The 17,326-nt window shown below is 40.3% G+C and overlaps 2 pseudogenes; one reads left to right on the top strand and one right to left on the bottom strand.

Annotated features, from left to right (window-relative positions):
- The first annotated feature begins 7,654 nt into the window (after window positions 1-7,654).
- On the top strand, window positions 7,655-8,957 carry LOC113181071 (protein regulator of cytokinesis 1 pseudogene; annotated as a pseudogene).
- Window positions 8,958-13,425: 4,468 nt separating this feature from the next.
- On the bottom strand, window positions 13,426-15,053 carry LOC113181070 (thymidine kinase 2, mitochondrial pseudogene; annotated as a pseudogene).
- Window positions 15,054-17,326: the final 2,273 nt, after the last annotated feature.

Raw genomic sequence — 17,326 nt, 5'->3', positions numbered from 1 at the left:
AGGGGCCTGAATGATTGAGTTTGGATACTGAACCCGAGACTGGGAAATGTGGGGTCTGCAAGTGATGTAGTGGACTAAGAACTGGTTCCTCCACCACATGAGTGGAACCCAGGGATGATCCTTGGGATGAAGTCTTCCAAGGTGGACTGGCAATTGCTAGGCTCTGGAGGTGAGCTGATTTAAAGTCTCCAGATCAACTGGCATTCAGTGAAGAACCTGGAGTCCACCTAAGCCTAACCCCCACTTCCAGGAGTTCTGCCTACAGGATTACCTCTCTCACTTTAGCAACCCCACCCAAGACTCCTGAGAAGGGAAGCTGAGAATTTTTTGAACTCCAAGGGACACAATTCTTAAACTTTTCATTGAGATCTTTTTTTTCTTTTTTTCTGTTTTATTGTGACCTTAATGGTTCATGGGCTTTTATACACATTTGTGATTTTTCCCCCTCATCTCTAGCATTTTTAAAGCCAGTTATTTTTCATGGATCAGTATTTTGAGGACTAGGGTATTTGATCAGTATATTTCAGCTTGTTTTGTATTATTTTATCTTTATTTATTTTTACACCTTCATTTTACTTATTTTTTATGTGGTACTGAGGATCTAACCCAGTGCCTCACATGTGCTAGGTGAGTGCCGTACCACTGAACCCAAGCCCTTATTTTTATTTTTTAAATTTTTACTCTCCATATAAATATTCTCTCTCACTTATCTGTTTCCTTTGATTCTCCTTCTCTCTTTTTTTCTGCTAACAGCCAATCTCTATTGTTCTGTCTTTCACTCTTCCTTTAATTTTTTACTTCTATCTTCTCTCCTCCTTCCTCATAATCATCACATTCTACATCACTTCTGTTCTCTCACAGTCTACCATTCAAAATTACAAACCCTTTTGAAAATTTACTGTTTTTACTCTGGGCAGTAATTGATCATATCATTAATTGTGACAAGTAGCATTGTAGATGTCATAGCAGGAACTATTTGGTTTAATCCTATATATTGTTTGCAATTGTTGTTGTTACTATTTGTCTCCTCCTAAATGGTAAGGTACTGGAAACCTCTAGGGACACTACAAGTCCACAGGGTAGAAACTCTACTACCTCAGATATATACTGTTAGGTGGGTAAACACACAAACATGAAAGGGAACAAATCACCCCAAATAAATCAGGATACTTCAATAACAGAATCCAAGACACCACAGTGGAAATGTCAGAGAAGGAATTTAGAATGTACACAAACTGATCTGTGAGGTAAAGGATAATGTAAGGAGTAAAATCAGAAAGAAAATAAAGAAAGTGAAAGATAACTTCAATAAAGAGGCAGAGATTATATAAAAGGAATCAACAGAAATCCTTGAAACGAAGGAAAAAATAAACAAAATTAAAAATTCAATGGAAAGTATCTCCAACAGACTAGACCACTTGTAAGACAGAACCTCAGATAAAGACAAAATATATACTCTTGAAAATAAAGTCAGCCACACAGAGAATATGGTAAGAAACCATGAACAGAACTTCCAAGAAATAACCTGAAAAGAGCAAATTTACAATTTATCAGGATAGATGAAAGCCTGGAGATACAAACCAAAGGAATGCAGAAACTTTTTAATGAAATAATATCAGAAAATTCCCCAACCCTAAAGAATGAAATGGAAAATAAAATAAAGGAGGCTTACAGGAACCAAATAGACAAAATTACAACAGACCCACACCAAGGCACATTATTATGAAAATGCCTATCATAAAGAATAAGGATAGAATTTTAAAACTGCCAGAGAAAAACGACATGTCACAGTTAGAAGAAAACCAATATAATCTCAGCATATTTCTCATCTCAGACCCTCAAAGCTAGGAGGTTTTTGAATAATGTTTACCAAGCTCTGAAAGAAAATGGATGCCAGTCAAGAATATTATACCCAGCAAAATTAAGCTTCAGAATTGCTGATGAAATAAAAACCTTCTACAGTAAACCAAGTTAAAAGAATACACAACCAGAAAGCCTGCACTACAAAACATTCTCAATAGAATATTTCATGAAGAAGAAATGAAAAATAAAAGTGAAAACCAGCAAGGGGAGGAATACAGTACAAAAATTTCTCTTTGCCAATCAAAGAGAAATTAATTCAAATTAAAAACTAGAAATAAATCAAAATTATAGGAAATAAAAATCATTTCTCAATAATATCAGTGAATGTAAATGGCCTAATCACATCAATCAAAATACATAAACTGGCAGATTGGACTAAAAAAGAAGACCCAACAATGTGCTGTCTCCAAAGAGACTCACCTCATAGACAAAGACATCCACAGACTGAAGATAAAAGGGTAGAAAAAAAATATCACTCACATGGATGAAGTAACCAAGAAGGGGTTTTTATTCTCATATCAGATAAAGTGGAATTCTGGCCAAAGTTAATCAGAAGGGACCAAGAAGGTCATTTTATACTGCTTAAGGGAATTATACATCAATAAGACATAACAATCGTAAATATTTATGTCCCAAACAATGGAGCATCCATATACATAAAACAAACACTTCTCAATTTCTTTTTTTAATGTTTTTTTTTAGTTGTAAATGGACACAATACCTTTATTTTGTTTATTTACTTTTATGTGGTGCTGAGGATTGAACTCAGTGCCTCACACGTGTGAAACAAGTGCTCTACTCCTGAGCCACAACCCCAGCACCACACTTCTCAATTTCAAAAATCAAATAGATAACAACACAATAATACCGGGGACTTTAACACACCTCTCTCACTGCTAGATAGATCCTCCAAACAAAAACTAAGAAGATACAGAACTAAAAAATACAATTGATAATTTAGACTTAACAAACATGTATAGAATATTTCTTTCATCAATGACTGAATACACTTTCTTCTCAGCAACACACAGATCCTTCTCTAAAATAGCATGTTAAGTAAGCTATCACATACGTTGGCATGCAATTGTAATATTAACTGAATATATTTTTAGCATCTGTAGAGTTGTTTTGATAGCTCTGTTTCCACTGATATTAATTTTTGTGTTCTTGCTTTTTCTTGATTAGACTTGTTAGATTTTTCTCAACTTTTAGCTGTATTATTTCTTTTGTATTTCATATATTTCTGCTCCTACTTATTTTTTTCCTTCCAGCTACCTAATTTGAAAATAATTTGATTATTAAACTAGCTTCTAACTCAAGTACTTTTAAGTTATAAGTGTTCATCTGAGTACTGTTTCATCCCAGAGATTCTGATATTTTAAGCTTTTATTATCACTTAGTTCAAAGCACTTTAAAAATATATTTTAGCTGTTGATAGATCTTTATTTATTTATATGCAGTGCTGAGAATTGAACCCAGTGCTTCACACATGCCAGGCAAGTACGCTACTGTTGAGCCCCAGTTCCAAACTTCTTGAATTTTCTACTTGTCATTTTTGTGTATAGTTCTCTATAAATAACAAGTAGGCCAAGGTGGCTGATAATGTTGTTAAGCCTTCTATATCATTACACCTTCGAGCAAAGTGAGGGGGCTTAAAATCTCAAAATATGATTGGGGATTGTCTATTTTTAATTTTAACTTCATGTATTTTGAAATTTTATTATTAGGTACATAAACATTTAGGATTGTTATGCTTTCTTGAAGAAGTTACCCTAATATGGTTATGAATTGTTCCCATTTATCTCTGAAAATCTTTTTTCTTGAAATTTATTCTATGTTAAAGCTCTACTTCAGATTTCTCATGCTTACTTTCCCCATCTTTTGCTTTTAACCTATTGGTGTACTGATATTTAAAGTGTGATATGTATAGAGCATATCGTTATTGTTTGCTTTTTATACATGTTGAACATTTATACCTTTTAAGTACAATATCTAGTTCATTTATATTTAAATTAATTATTGATTTTGTTGAAAAAAAAAGAACACCTGACATGAAGGTCAGTGGAAAATTGGGTAAATGATAGGTTTGATGATAGAATATTTCTGGAGAACAGGTTGAATAGTCCTGGTGTCAGACTCAGAGAGAAGATTGTTGGAATGTTTCCATTGCAATTGTTTATTCTCTCATTTATCATATGGCACACAATAACAGATTTATTTTATTGTTTGTGAACACTTTTTGTTTTACAAATAAGAGTTCTGTCATCACTAGGAAAAAAAAGATTTGGAAGTAGTCAATTAAACTTGAAAATGAAGAGTAAAAAGAGAGTCCTTGTCTTTTCAGAGATTAAGAATAATAAAAGCTAATAATAATAGGAAATCATGTGGTTTTGGTGCAAGACCAGAGAGTAGGTGGAAAATAGTAGATAACCTAAAGATTTAGAGCAAGTCCAACATTTATATGAGAACAGGAAAATGGTGGCATTTAAAAGCCAAGTAGGAAAAGATGGAATATTTGGAAATGTTAGAAAGACTGGTTAATTATATGGAGCATAAACCAAGAGAATTGCTATCTAATTGCTATACATCACATATAAAGGTGGATTCCAGATGGATTATGGTTTTACATGTGACATATAAATCTATCAAGAAAATAGAAAAAAATTTATAGGAGGCTATGAGTTAAAAGGGGAAAAACTTAAAACAAGATTCCCAACATTAAAAAAGCTAAAAGGCAAATATTAAATCAGTTACATCATAATTATGAATAAAACAGACATGAAAAACTAGGAAATAGTATTTGCAATATTTAACAGAGGAGGTACTGATAACTAGAATATGCATTGACCACTTTTACTTCAGTAAGAAAAGTGTAAGAACTCCAATGAAGAAGTGTTCAAGAAAGCCAGAGGGCTAACAAGTGTATGAAGAGATGGTCAAATTGACTCTTATCCAAGAAATGAGAAAGTAAGCGATATTTCACTTTCTATTTGTCATCTTGGCAAACATTAGAAAGAAGAACAAGGAAAACATTGGCAGGGATGTGAGGACGTTGAGACTTCTAGGCACTGCAGGCAGGAATGTAGACTGGTGTGATACCCTCAGGAACAAAGCGCTTGTCAGCATTTGTGACCCTACAATCCTGCCCCTAGATGTGTATTTCTGAGTGATTCCCAAGCAGGCATATAAAAGCTTAAGGATGAGGATATTTTTGCACTGTCATTTGCAGCAGTGGGAGGTCTGAGGCAATTCGGGTGCCCATCAATGGCTGGTAAACACGACAGAGGTGTACCAAGGGGCTGTTTAGAAGCAACATCAATAGATTTTAAAAGCATAATTTGAGTGAAAAGAATATACGGAAATCTACGACAATGTACTTTATGTAAATTAAAAATGCAAAAAATCTAACAAGTGTTATCCATACGCAAAGTGAGACCTTAAGCACATGAGAATAGGAAGGTCCTGGGAGTGGGGAATGAGCATACAAGGTCATGGGGGAGTGAGGAAGCTAACATTAAAGTGGCCAGGTGCTGGTACTGTGCCATGTGGTTCATTCAACTCTTTGTATTTGAAGTCTTAAGTAGAACTCAGGGGATTTCTTTTTTTTTTTATTCTGTTCCTCAAAGCATGAACCCATCAGGAACAGAGATGCCAGGTCATATAGCTGAAATATTGCCAGTAAAGAGAGTCCACCTCCTAAATCATACTCTTGAACCCTTTTAATCACAACTGGATAAATTTATATATCCTGGGTGGAGATTCATCAGCCAAGGATTCCACTAAGCCTGGAAGTACCAGCCTCCTCCGTCAGCTGATGTCACTGCTAATGATGTTAGTGAACTTTGCTTTCTCAGGTTAATTCACTCAATACATTTTCACTGATTTCTAGGAGACAACCTGAGCACCAAGGACACAGAAAAATCAGATACATGACGGTTGTTCTGATGTTTGAACACAGTGACTGTCCCCAGGCCTCTTTCCTAGGTAAAATTTCCCTAGCTGCTTTTAATCCTTACCTTAGTATTTTGTTAGCTACCATCAGGCACAGGTGAAGCTCCCTGGGTGGTGATTAAGTATTTCTTTTTATAGTGTAAAGTCATGGGGGACAATGTCATTGATGAAATTCTATGTTATTGAGATGGAAATAATCATATACAAACTTATCTATTTCATAGCTTTCCAAATTGTGTTCTTTGGGAGATTTACTACCATCTAAAAATGGTTGGGAGGCTGAGGGCAATGCTAATAGAGGGGATCTAGGCCTCTAATTGGGTAAATTCTATTTTTGTATTTATATATTGAATAACTGCATAAGAAGTTGCATGAAAATGTGATTGGAATAATATACTTATCTGTGAAAAACTGAGGCTCAGAGAGGGGGTGATTTACCCAATACCATAAACTAAGTTGTCAACGGGAGTGGTATGAGCACGCAGGCCACACCAGGTTTCTCTTCCTTTACTGCTCGCGTGCGTGAGCTTATGGTCCATACTGCTGTGAAGATCTTCAGAGGTTGAGGTGAGAACATAGAATCTGAAGATTTCCTTAACATTCTTGGCTTTGGGGACAATCAGAAGCCAGGCTGGACCAATAGAAGCTACAATTATCCCTTCCAAGTACAGAACCCCTTTTCTTGGGGTCTAACCTGCTAATATGTAAATGCAGGAGAAACCAGGGAATGTGAAGCCTCTGGTTTTAAAAGCTAAGGCAGTGTGCCTCAAGCTTAGGAAGCATAGGCAGATGACCTGGTTTATATTCTCAGGCACACGAAGCCTCAGATTCCATCCATACTTGCAAAAAGAGTATGTCATACAAAAGAATTCCTTGATTTCTAATGTGCTAGGATTGAGGACTTGGGTATAGTGATGGGATTAAAGATAAGAGTACTTACTCAGAAAAGGATTGGTGACCTCCAGAATGGCTGTTTGAGGGTCCAGGTATCCTCTCCTCACTAACATTGACTGAAGGAAGGGGAGGGGGCAGGGGGAGGGCAGATCTCTCAAAGCAGGCAAGGGAGGAAAGGGCCCAGGTTTGGTGTGGGAGGTGACAGGATTCACTGTACCCTGGGAGTCATGTGTGCCATGGTCACGTCAGTCACTCCCTCTCTTCCTTTAGGGTAGGAATCCTGCAAACATGTCCCAAGCATGAGGAACATGCAGCTTTCCCCACTCCCCAACTATCAACACTGGCCCCTTCAGGTTTCATCAAATGGTGAGGAAGCGTGGGGACTTGGAAGGAGGGGATTGCTCTTCAGGTAACCTCACCCCAGAGAGGCAAGCAGTCTTTCCATCCACCACCCCAGGGAGCTCATTAAGAAGGGAGACTTGGGAGAAGAGTGGGGACTGTGGAATCTCAGTATTCACAATTTTTTTCAAATCTCAGATAATTAATGACTTGCTGTCCTTGTGATTTTGAAAGAGTTCAAAGTAGATAAGTAGCGAAGACTTGGGCCCGGGCCTGTCCCTTGAATGTAGGGGAGGACGTATGATGCCGTGGAAATGATCCTGGGAGTGAAGGTTCCTGAACTCTAGTCAGCCAATAAGTGGCTGTGATTTTGGGTGAACTCATAGCCTCTCTGAATTTTAGGGTTCTCATCTATAACATAGGTGTAGTGTACCAGTAAATCAGACGGCATTGTCTGGAGAATTAAATAAATTCAAACATAAGAGCATTTTCACATAATAACCTACTTCCACTGAGTGAGACTGCCAGGGTGTACGGCTGGTGCTGAGCTCGGATCCGAGTGGAGGAGGTTGGGGGTCTGGATTCCCGGGGCTGCATTGCCAGGAGAAGTGAGGTACTGGCAGAGGAATCCACAGTGGGTCTCCAGAAGGCCCTACATCACATTTGGGAAATATGAAAATTGATTGGCATTTCAGAGGACCAGTGGTTGTGAAGAACTGAGGTTGTCAAGAAGCGTATCAAAGATCTCTTGGATATGATGATTGCTGAAGAAGAGAACCTGAAGGAAAGATTTGTCAAAAGCATATCCAGACACCCTGTGAGGTCAGTTTTGTATCCAGCCATTTCAGGAAGAAGGAGAAACAACTATCTTGCAACTAGAAAAAGTCTGCACACTCAGATGCAATTGATGTGAAAACCAAAAAAGGAGAGAAAACAGGAACTGAAGCTATTTCAAGAACAAGATCACAAACTGGGTGAATGTCTTGGCATGTCCCACTGTGACATGGACAGCACCTCTGTTCCTCGTTTAGAAGAGCTGAACCAGTTCAGACAACATGTGGCAACTTTGAAGGAAGCAAAGGCATCGAGATGTGAAGAGTTTGGCAACATAAAGAAACAGATCGTACTGTACATGGAAGAATTAGATCACACACCAGACACAAACTTGGAAAAAAGATGTGGTGTGTAAAGATGAAGACACCTTTTGTCTTTGGAGAATATTGCATCACTATAAAAATTGCTGCAGCATCCAGAAATGTGAAGATCATCAAAGGAAGTAGCATGTAAGGGTCTACATGCTCAAATTCGAGAGTTCTGAGCTAGCCCTTTTCCTGAAGAAGAGAGAGAAGCTGTGGCCACAATTATGGCTGGGTCTAAGACCAAGGTCAGGAAGGCACTGCAATTTTAGAAGTGGATTGGACTTAAAAAAAAAAGTGGGTCCATTGGAAGGACTGAAAATGCAAAATGTGAAGAAAATGATTGAGGCAATTTGAGTGAAGGGACGTGTTTTTATACCCAGGAGCAGAGATGAGCTTTTGCCCCTTACTATGCTGAGGACTACACAGAAACCCTGCTTCAGCTGCATGATGCTGAGATTGTGCAGTTAAGAAACTACTGTGAAGTTTATAAAGAACTCTATGAAGCTGGTGGCTTTTCCTAGAGTTTGAGAGAAAGCTTCAGATCCAAGTCAATTTGCAAAGTGGGAAGGAAATCTAAAAGAAGAAAGATAATGAGTCAAGCTCCAGATAACACTCCCTAAGCAGGAAGAGGAGTTGAAGATACAGATTGAAATGTGGGAAAAGGAGGAATCAAAGGTATTTGTGGTGAATGGGCCAAAATTTATGGAGTACATGACTGAACAAAGGGAGATGCACTGATTGAAGATCACCTGGTACCTGTTGAGAGGCTGAGTGCACATGCTCAGGTGTTCATACTGGGGGGCGGAGCACAGGCCAACAGCTGCTGCATTTCTCTGGAGTTTCCAACAATCTTACACATGCTTCATACAGTTTCCTGACGCTCTCCATCCTCCTCCCAAAAGTCAGGAGCAGCAATGTTTCAAGAGCCTTTGTTCACCAACCTGACTTTCCTGTCCAGACTGGCCCCAAAGGGAATGTTCGTCCTTTCTTTTGCTTCCCACTTGGTACAGGGGGCAGGTGTGCCTTCTGTGCGTCATCACGGCTGGACCAAGTTATTTTCTGAATCAGTGAAGGTGGTTTCATGCTCTATGGCCCAAAGTGTCCCCTTGGGTGGAAAAACATTTAAAAAAGACTCACGGCCACTTGTGTCTCTCTCACTGGGCCACAAAGGCTCAATAATTCCCAGGGCAACAAGGACAAGAGGGAGTGGCTGAGCCTTGAAGCCAGGGCTGGCTGTCCCTGGTCGTACCTTAGAACAGGGCAAAGTGGCCAGGCCCCAAATGCTGTTTCCCTAAGTGGAACTGGCAGCAGTTCAGAGAGGAGACTGGCACTGATCAGGAGATGATACATGATTCCTCTGTGGTCATGGAAATCCAGGTGATAAGGGGATTGAGGGACCACAGCCTTATGCTGGGAAACCTGCGTTCCAAACATTGGGACCAAGCCAATTCTATGCAAAGTCTAGAACTGCTGATCATCCTTGAGAACTGTTCAGTAACAAGATGAGGTCAGCTGTACTCACTACCAGCTCTCCTCATAAAGATGCAAAGGTCTGTGGCAAGGAAAGGCAGACTCTAGGGGACAGGGCTTAGGACAAGGCAGGCTGGGCTAATAGTCTGAATGGTGCCAGCTCTACTGCACATTGGCTGCGTGATCCTGGGGAGCCCCTTAACCTCTCAGCTTCAAATTCCTGGGCTGGGATATAAGGCTGCTATTTCACTCCTGGTGGTCTGTGTGTACAGAACCCAGCATGACACCCAGCACACAGCAAATGCTGTCCTAAGGGCTTCAGGGGGGATGTGAGGCTACAAAAAACAAACCATTGGTCCCGCTTATCATTTACCCATTGCCACAGTCTGGCGGGGCACAATTCAGGAGCCACTTGTCAAAAGAAATGAACTTTATTTTTAGAACCACACACACCAAACAAAACAGCTCCTCAGGAAAAACCCTCAGAGCCCAACTGCCATCACTGGCCTCCCACAAGCCTCCCCCACAAACATAAGCCTCACCACCTCCCACAATCCTCCTGCTCTTGAGGCTGATTGGCTGGGTCGCGTGGGCGGAGCCAAAGAAGTCCCCCAATGAGCATCACCACAGAGGAGCCAATCAGCTAGATGTTGCTGGGGCCGCTGTGAGCCAATCATCAGCTGGCAGTCTGAAAGTTTGCTGGCAGCTGGAAGTTTGCTGGGGCCCCTTCGGCTGTGGCTCTCAACATCTCCCCCTCTGTTTAAACAACAAGCATGTGGCTTAGGGACCGTGCCTGCCTTAGGTTGTCCAATACTACATATGGTCCTTACCTGTTATCAGATGAGCTGACCTCAAGGCATCAGCCTCCTGTCTTAGGTTGGTACCACTGCAATTGGATCTTACCCGTCACTGACTACCGGTCCAGTATACAGCCACACCTGTGGAGAGGTCTTTGTACCAGCAGGGGGGTGAGGTTCTTTGCCTCACCTCTGTTGGCTCCCAAATTTTAGCTTAACGATCATGACAAGCAGAAGGGAGGAAGATACACCAAGCCAATTGACGGCTCCTTTTGGAAAAATTGTACCACCGATGACATCATCAGCAAAAGTACCACAACACTACCACAAGTCGCCTCACCAACAGATAGTTCACAAGGCATACAGGTGAATTCACAATGCATACAAGTGATACATAGTCCAGGCAAGTTCTACAAGCAGTTCAGTGATGGCTATTGCAGAAGCTGTAGATTGGTTTTATCTTTGTCTTCACTGGCACTGGGATGAAGATAGGAATTCTGGCAATAATGGCTAAAGAAAAAATTATGTAACATTCCAGAAGGCACTAAAAGAAAACAATTTTCTTAACAATTTACATTATCTTGAAGAGAATTATTAAATATAATGAAAAGGAAAGGTGAAAGTAAACAAACAGATCTGTTAACCTCCTTTTTTGTTCACATATTAAAACAATCCTCAACAGTTGTTCACCCAATTTAAATTAAAACATTTAAATCACATGAATAAAAAAAAATTTGGATCCATTTATTCATGAGCGCTCATCATATATGATATATGGACATACGTACATTCAAACATATAACACAAAATACAAGTGTGCACACATAATATAATACATACAACACATAATATAATAGTAAAGGCCTTATAACTTTTTACAGGTGAAATCTCCATTGCAATGTTTAAAAACTCTGTAGTCAAAAAATAGAACTGATCAGCAAAACATTAACCTAGGTCTGTATGAGCTCAAAAAACAAAATAGAACTTTATGATGTGGGAAAGGGCAATAACAAAATAGATATTGAACAAAGTATCCTGGTTCTGTCACAGATGTAAGGATAGCCAAACTGGAGTTTTGGATATCAGCTGTTATGGATTTGAGCCAAATCATCTTCTTTTTGGTCTGTAGAAATCACTTTAGTTAATCTCTCTGGAATCCAAATCGGCTGCTGTTCTCCCTGTAGAAACACATAAACAGGCCCCCGACTCCATACAATCACTGGGTCAGGACTTTAGCTAATCTCTCCAGAATCCAAATCGGCTGCTGTTCTTCCTGCAAAATTCCTCATTGGCAACCTTCCATAACAGGTATTGACCTCCATTTAGCACAGCTTTACACATATTAGCCCAATCTGCTGGCGTCATGTTCAAGTTGTTAATGGATTCGACCAAGCTTACAGTGAAGGGTGCTTGAGGACCATAGGTTGTTACAGCCTCTTTTAGCTGCTTCACTATTTTGAAATTTAAAGCATAGTGAATTCGCTGCCCTCCTACCTCAAATACAGGGCATGTTAATACTTGAGATCCTGTCTCAGGATCCCAACTATCAACTGCGGGGGTTGGGGGCCTCCCAACATATGGAGGTGGCCTTGTTAGTTGGACATTTACGTCCTCTGGTGATAGAAAGGTGTTAGTAACAGTCTCCTGTAGAGGTGGCGCTGTTGGTTGGACACTTACGCCCTCTGGTGATAGAAAATTGTTAGTAGCAGTCTCCTTTTGTAACTTTCCCCCTGATGGCTTTTTCTGCTCTAAGCTTTGTTCCTCTATCTTTGTCTGAACTGAAGTCTTTGGACTAACAAACCAGATACGAACGTCCACAATGGCAATGTGCCAACTGGCAGAGTCCCTGGGCTGTTCTTTTCTATTCTTTTTAAATCTTCACCATGATGGTTCCATTGTGATATATTCAACAACTCCTCCTCCAAAAGCCATGGGCTACATTTTTGTATTGTATCAACGCATGCCCTGACTACTCTTGATTTTACTGGGATGCCTCCTTCCTCTAACAATTTACTTAACATTCTTTTGGTTTGTTTTTTACTAATTTCTGATCCCATATTTCTACTATAATACAACCCAACAAGATAACACCAAACAAAACCGAGACAGAATGAAATAAAAATGGAACAACACAAAATCGTTATAGCCTTTCTATCCTCCTGAAATGTCCATCTGTCCTTTCTCCCTATCTGTTCCTCAGACGTAAATAGTTTTTCCTCAGATGTGAGCGGTTTTTCTTCCGTCTCACTCATCTGCAGGCACAGGCAACTTAAAACAAAAGTGAGGCAAAACAAAAGAGGAATCTTAAAATGGCTACCCATCCTCTCGCCCTGCCCTCAGGGGCAAGCAGTTTACCTTATCACTTACCCTCAGTACCTCCCCGTGCGAGCCACCAAACGCCACAGTCTGGCTGGGCACAATTCAGGAGCCACTCGTCAAAAGAAATGAACTTTATTTTTAGAACCACACACACCAAACCACACAGCTCCTCAGGAAAAACCTTCAGAGCCCAACTGCCACCACTGGCTTCCCACAAGCCTCCCCCACAAACACAAGCCTCACCACCTCCCACAATCCTCCTGCTCTTGAGGCTGATTGGCTGGGTCGCGTGGGCGGAGCCAAAGAAGTCCCCCAATGAGCATCACCGCAGAGGAGCCAATCAGCTAGATGTTGCTGGGGCTGCTGTGAGCCAATCATCAGCTGGCAGTCTGAAAGTTTGCTGGCAGTTAGAAGTTTGCTGGGGCCCCTTCGGCTGTGGCTCTCAACACCCATGATGAAGACACTAGGAGAAAAGACCACTAGGAAAATAAATCTGGCCAGATAAAAGATCATCTGGAGTGTGGAATTTTCCAAATTGCTGCTAACAGCTAACTTGGCCACTTCAAGAGTTTTTCCTGACATGATCCTACAGATGTCTCCACCTGTGGGCCATGCTTCCAATTCTCTGGAGTTAATATCTGGGCCAATTTTGTTCAAAGAGTTCCAACATTTTCCTCCATGTTGTAGTCAGCCTCAGTCACCACAACAGGGGCTGCCACAGGGAAAAGGCTTCCTGTGACGAGCCACTCCTCATGGAGCTGGTGAAGAGCACCCAGGTACTATAGTGGAATGACCGTCCTCCTCTGGCCTGCACCTCAGTCTTTCATCTCTCCTAACAGGTCTCAGAAGTGGTACAGAGATACATTATCAGGTCAATGGACACATCAGTGTTCCTCAGGATCCAGTCAAACCATTCAGAGAGAATCACATTGTCCACTTCGGGTACCTTCCCTCTTCTGTACAGGTTTTCCACAAAAATGTGTCTTGTGCTGTGAAATGACTTTTCCATCAGTCATACAGGACATCTGAGGATGAGTGGGCCGGTCCAACATGGTGAGCTGCACATATGTCTGCAGCGAGAGACCCTATTGATGGGCATTATGGGACATCAGACCCAGGGGATTGTGGCCATGGACATTTCTCCATTTGGGTACAGGCTCCATTAATACCTCGATGTCTGTCATGTTGGAGAAAAACTCCAGCCATGTTATCTTCCCACTTGCAATTTTGCTGTCCACACAGATCATTGATTTTTTTTTTCTCTATCTGGAAGCTAGATGCGTTGCTGCGCCCCCACCCTGTGGCCAGTAGCCTGAGGTGGGGCTCCTGGTGCCCCCAAGCCCTGCACCAGAGCTCCCAGCTCTGCAGTGGCCACAGCAGCATGGCCCAGCATGTGGATGCAATGGCCCCGGCTTCCTTGCTGTGCCAGTCTCTGATTAGCTTTGAGAACCGATGAGACCTAGACTGCTCTAACTTACTCAGGTTGTACTAAGGACCCCGTTGCATTGACAGTTGAATGGACGAAACCCTTTCAGTCTTTGCTTCTTTTCTCAGAATGGTCCACCACAAATTTCAATTACAGATTGCAGATTAATAGATCTGCCAATAGATCTTTACCTAAGTTATAAGTTACCCTGCTGTTATAACTTAGGTAAAGACTGTTGGTTGTCTCTGTTTTTTTTTTTTTTTTTTTTTTTTTTTACTGACTCACATGGGCCATAAAGCTGTTGGGACTTTCTTATTTTGGTTGTATAGGGATGGTTTATATCTTTGTATCATTTTTGTTTTATCATTCTTTTTTTTCTATTTTCATGAAGCTACTTTGAGGATTCAAAATCTAAACTTCTACCTAATGACCAACAACCATGCAATTAGAGCCTCAGAAAAAGAAGAAAGAGAGATTGTGGAAAAAAAGTATATCTAAAGAAATGCTGGACTAAAATTTCCAAAGGTGAAGAAAAATATCTATCCATAAAGCTCAAGGAGCTCCAAGCAGAATAAATACAAATATATCTCTACAGAGTCAAACTAGAGTCAAATTTTTAAATTACAAAAATAAAATCAGCTAGAGCAAAATGATGACTTACCTAGAGGAGAAACAGAGATAAGAATTGTAGGCAATTTATCTTTAGAGACAAGACAAGATTAAGAAAATAGAACAAGATTGACACAAATCATAATCATTATCTCCATATTCTCACTTCAGTCATTCCTTACCCTGCTTCAGTCTGGATCTCTCTCCTTCCTCCTTTGCAAATTCATCAAGGTCATCAACAGCCATCTTTTCACCAACTCCAATGGGTAATATTCCAGGTTTGTTTTGTTGAACTCTCATATTTTGATGCTTTGTCTCTTACAGCTTCCTATTTTCTTGGATTCTTTAATACTCGTTTTAAATCTCCTTTGCTAATTCTTTCTCAAACTCTTCAGTACCAGAAATTTTCTGCACTCTAGTTCTTCTTGGTTGCCACACTATACACACTTCCTAGCTGATATTACTTACCATGACAACAGGCAAAAATATGTTAAATGAACTAAATTTTCTGTATTTCAATATTAAACCGATCTCCAATATTTACATATATGTAATAAGCTTTCAGTAGAAGAGCCCAATATGTTTCCTTTGCTTTTTTTTTTTATCAAATGGCAGATCTATGGTATCATTCCCCTTTCAACCACTCTTCTACGAGTCATTATGGTCTGGATTTGAGGTATCTCCTATAAAGCTCATGTAATAGTGCAAGAATGTTCAGAGGTATAATGGTTAGATTGTGACAGCTGTAAACTAATCAGTGGATTAATCTATTTGTTGGATTTATGGTTTTGATGTAATACTGAGTGGTAACTGTAGGCAGGTAGGGTATAAGTGTCTTTGGGGATTTTATCTTGTTCCCTGGCTTCTCACTCTCTTCCCCACCCTCTCCTCTCTGTTTCTCAGCTTTCTGATTTCCACGAGCTGAGCAGCTTTCCTCCACAGGCTCTTCTGCCATTGGGTCCAGAGCAATGGATCTAGCCGACTATGGCCTTAGCCCTTGAACCATGAACCTAAAATAAACTTTTCCTCCTCTAAGTTGTTGTCAGGTATTTTGGTCACAGATATTAAAGGTTGACTAACACACAAGGAAATTCCTGGTCTATTCTCAAGTTCTAAGTAGCAGCATTCCACTCAATGTGGTAAGATATTTAGAAACTGGCTTTGACCTTTTCTCTGATGATATCTACCTGCATAAGACATTTCTTTCCTCTTCCTGATGCTCATTACAACTTTCAAGGTTAACTTCTGGTCTCTCTTGTTGGAGTAGCAAATATGTTCAAAAACTCTTCAGAGACTACTTTGTTCACTGCAGCCTGCTCCTCCTGAGGGCTAACAGGATATCTTAGCAGGGCTGGCCTCATGTTTGTCAGAGACAACACTCGAGATCTCAGAAGAGTTCCTAGTCTGACTCTTCATTTGAGGGCCAGACTGGGAACCCTTTCATCCCAAAATGTGCTCTTGTGGTTACTTGTTATCTAGAATATTCCTTTAGTTTGGACTTTTGGGAATATCTCTAAGGCAGTTCATAAAAAATACTTTTTGAAATTGTTACACATTTGTTTGGGTAAACAGATCTGAGGCTAATGGCAGATTGAGGTCAGAATTAAAAAAAAATCACTGTTCTCAGGACCAAAGGACTTAATTTGAGTTAATAGAAGCTATGATTAATTTAATATATGCCAGGATTAATTCACATTCTTAAATGACTTATTTGTACTGAATTGAGCAAGAGAAAGCCATGGCACATAATAGAGTAACTGGAAATGGTACCCATCTTCTAAGTCATCATCTCCCAAACCAAATGATAGGTGGGTAATAGTGATAAACACTAGTTGTGATTGTAAAAAAATGAGAACTACTGAAAAATGGGTGTATTTCCTGGCTTGCTGGTTACTCCCTGATAGTGGAGGAGGACAAGGGAAAGCAAGGACAGGAACCTTGATGTTGGACCCTGTGTGTTTCTGTGGATACCAGATACCTCTTTCAGTGTCTTTAAGTCTTCTATGCAACTTTGGGTGTGCCACTCACAACCTGTGTTCCAAAAAAGTTGGTAGTTGTGAGAATTTGATGAAATGTTTGAGGCAAAAGAATTGAGGAGGAAAGGGGGTGGGGAGGGAGAGAAGGGGAGGGAGGGAGAGAGAGAGGGAGGAAGGGAGAGAGAGAGAGTTTTACATTACTACTTTGTTGAGAGTTGTAACCTAATCCAGAAGGCTTTATGAAACAATTACCACACTGATGTGTTTGTGTGTCATTCTAGAAGTGTATCCAGGCATTAATGCTGTTCACCAAACACTTCTGGTTCTTGGTCTTGCAGGTACATGGTTGAATCATGCCTTCTGGTTCCCGTATTTGGGTGAGGTCATGAGATTAGTTGTAGACAATGAATTCTAGTCAGAATTGGTGTGGGTCATTTTTGGACCACAGTATTTAATTGGCAATGTAAACTCTTTGAGAGTAATTCTCAGCTTCTGACAGAATGCTGATTAATATTTACAATGATGGCTGCTCCAAAATCTTGA

The sequence above is a fragment of the Urocitellus parryii genome, chromosome 4 (genome assembly GCF_045843805.1).
Source record: "Urocitellus parryii isolate mUroPar1 chromosome 4, mUroPar1.hap1, whole genome shotgun sequence".
Classification (NCBI taxonomy): domain Eukaryota; kingdom Metazoa; phylum Chordata; class Mammalia; order Rodentia; family Sciuridae; genus Urocitellus; species Urocitellus parryii.
Note: the sequence above shows the minus strand (reverse complement) of the source record. Positions and strands in the feature narration are given on the sequence as shown.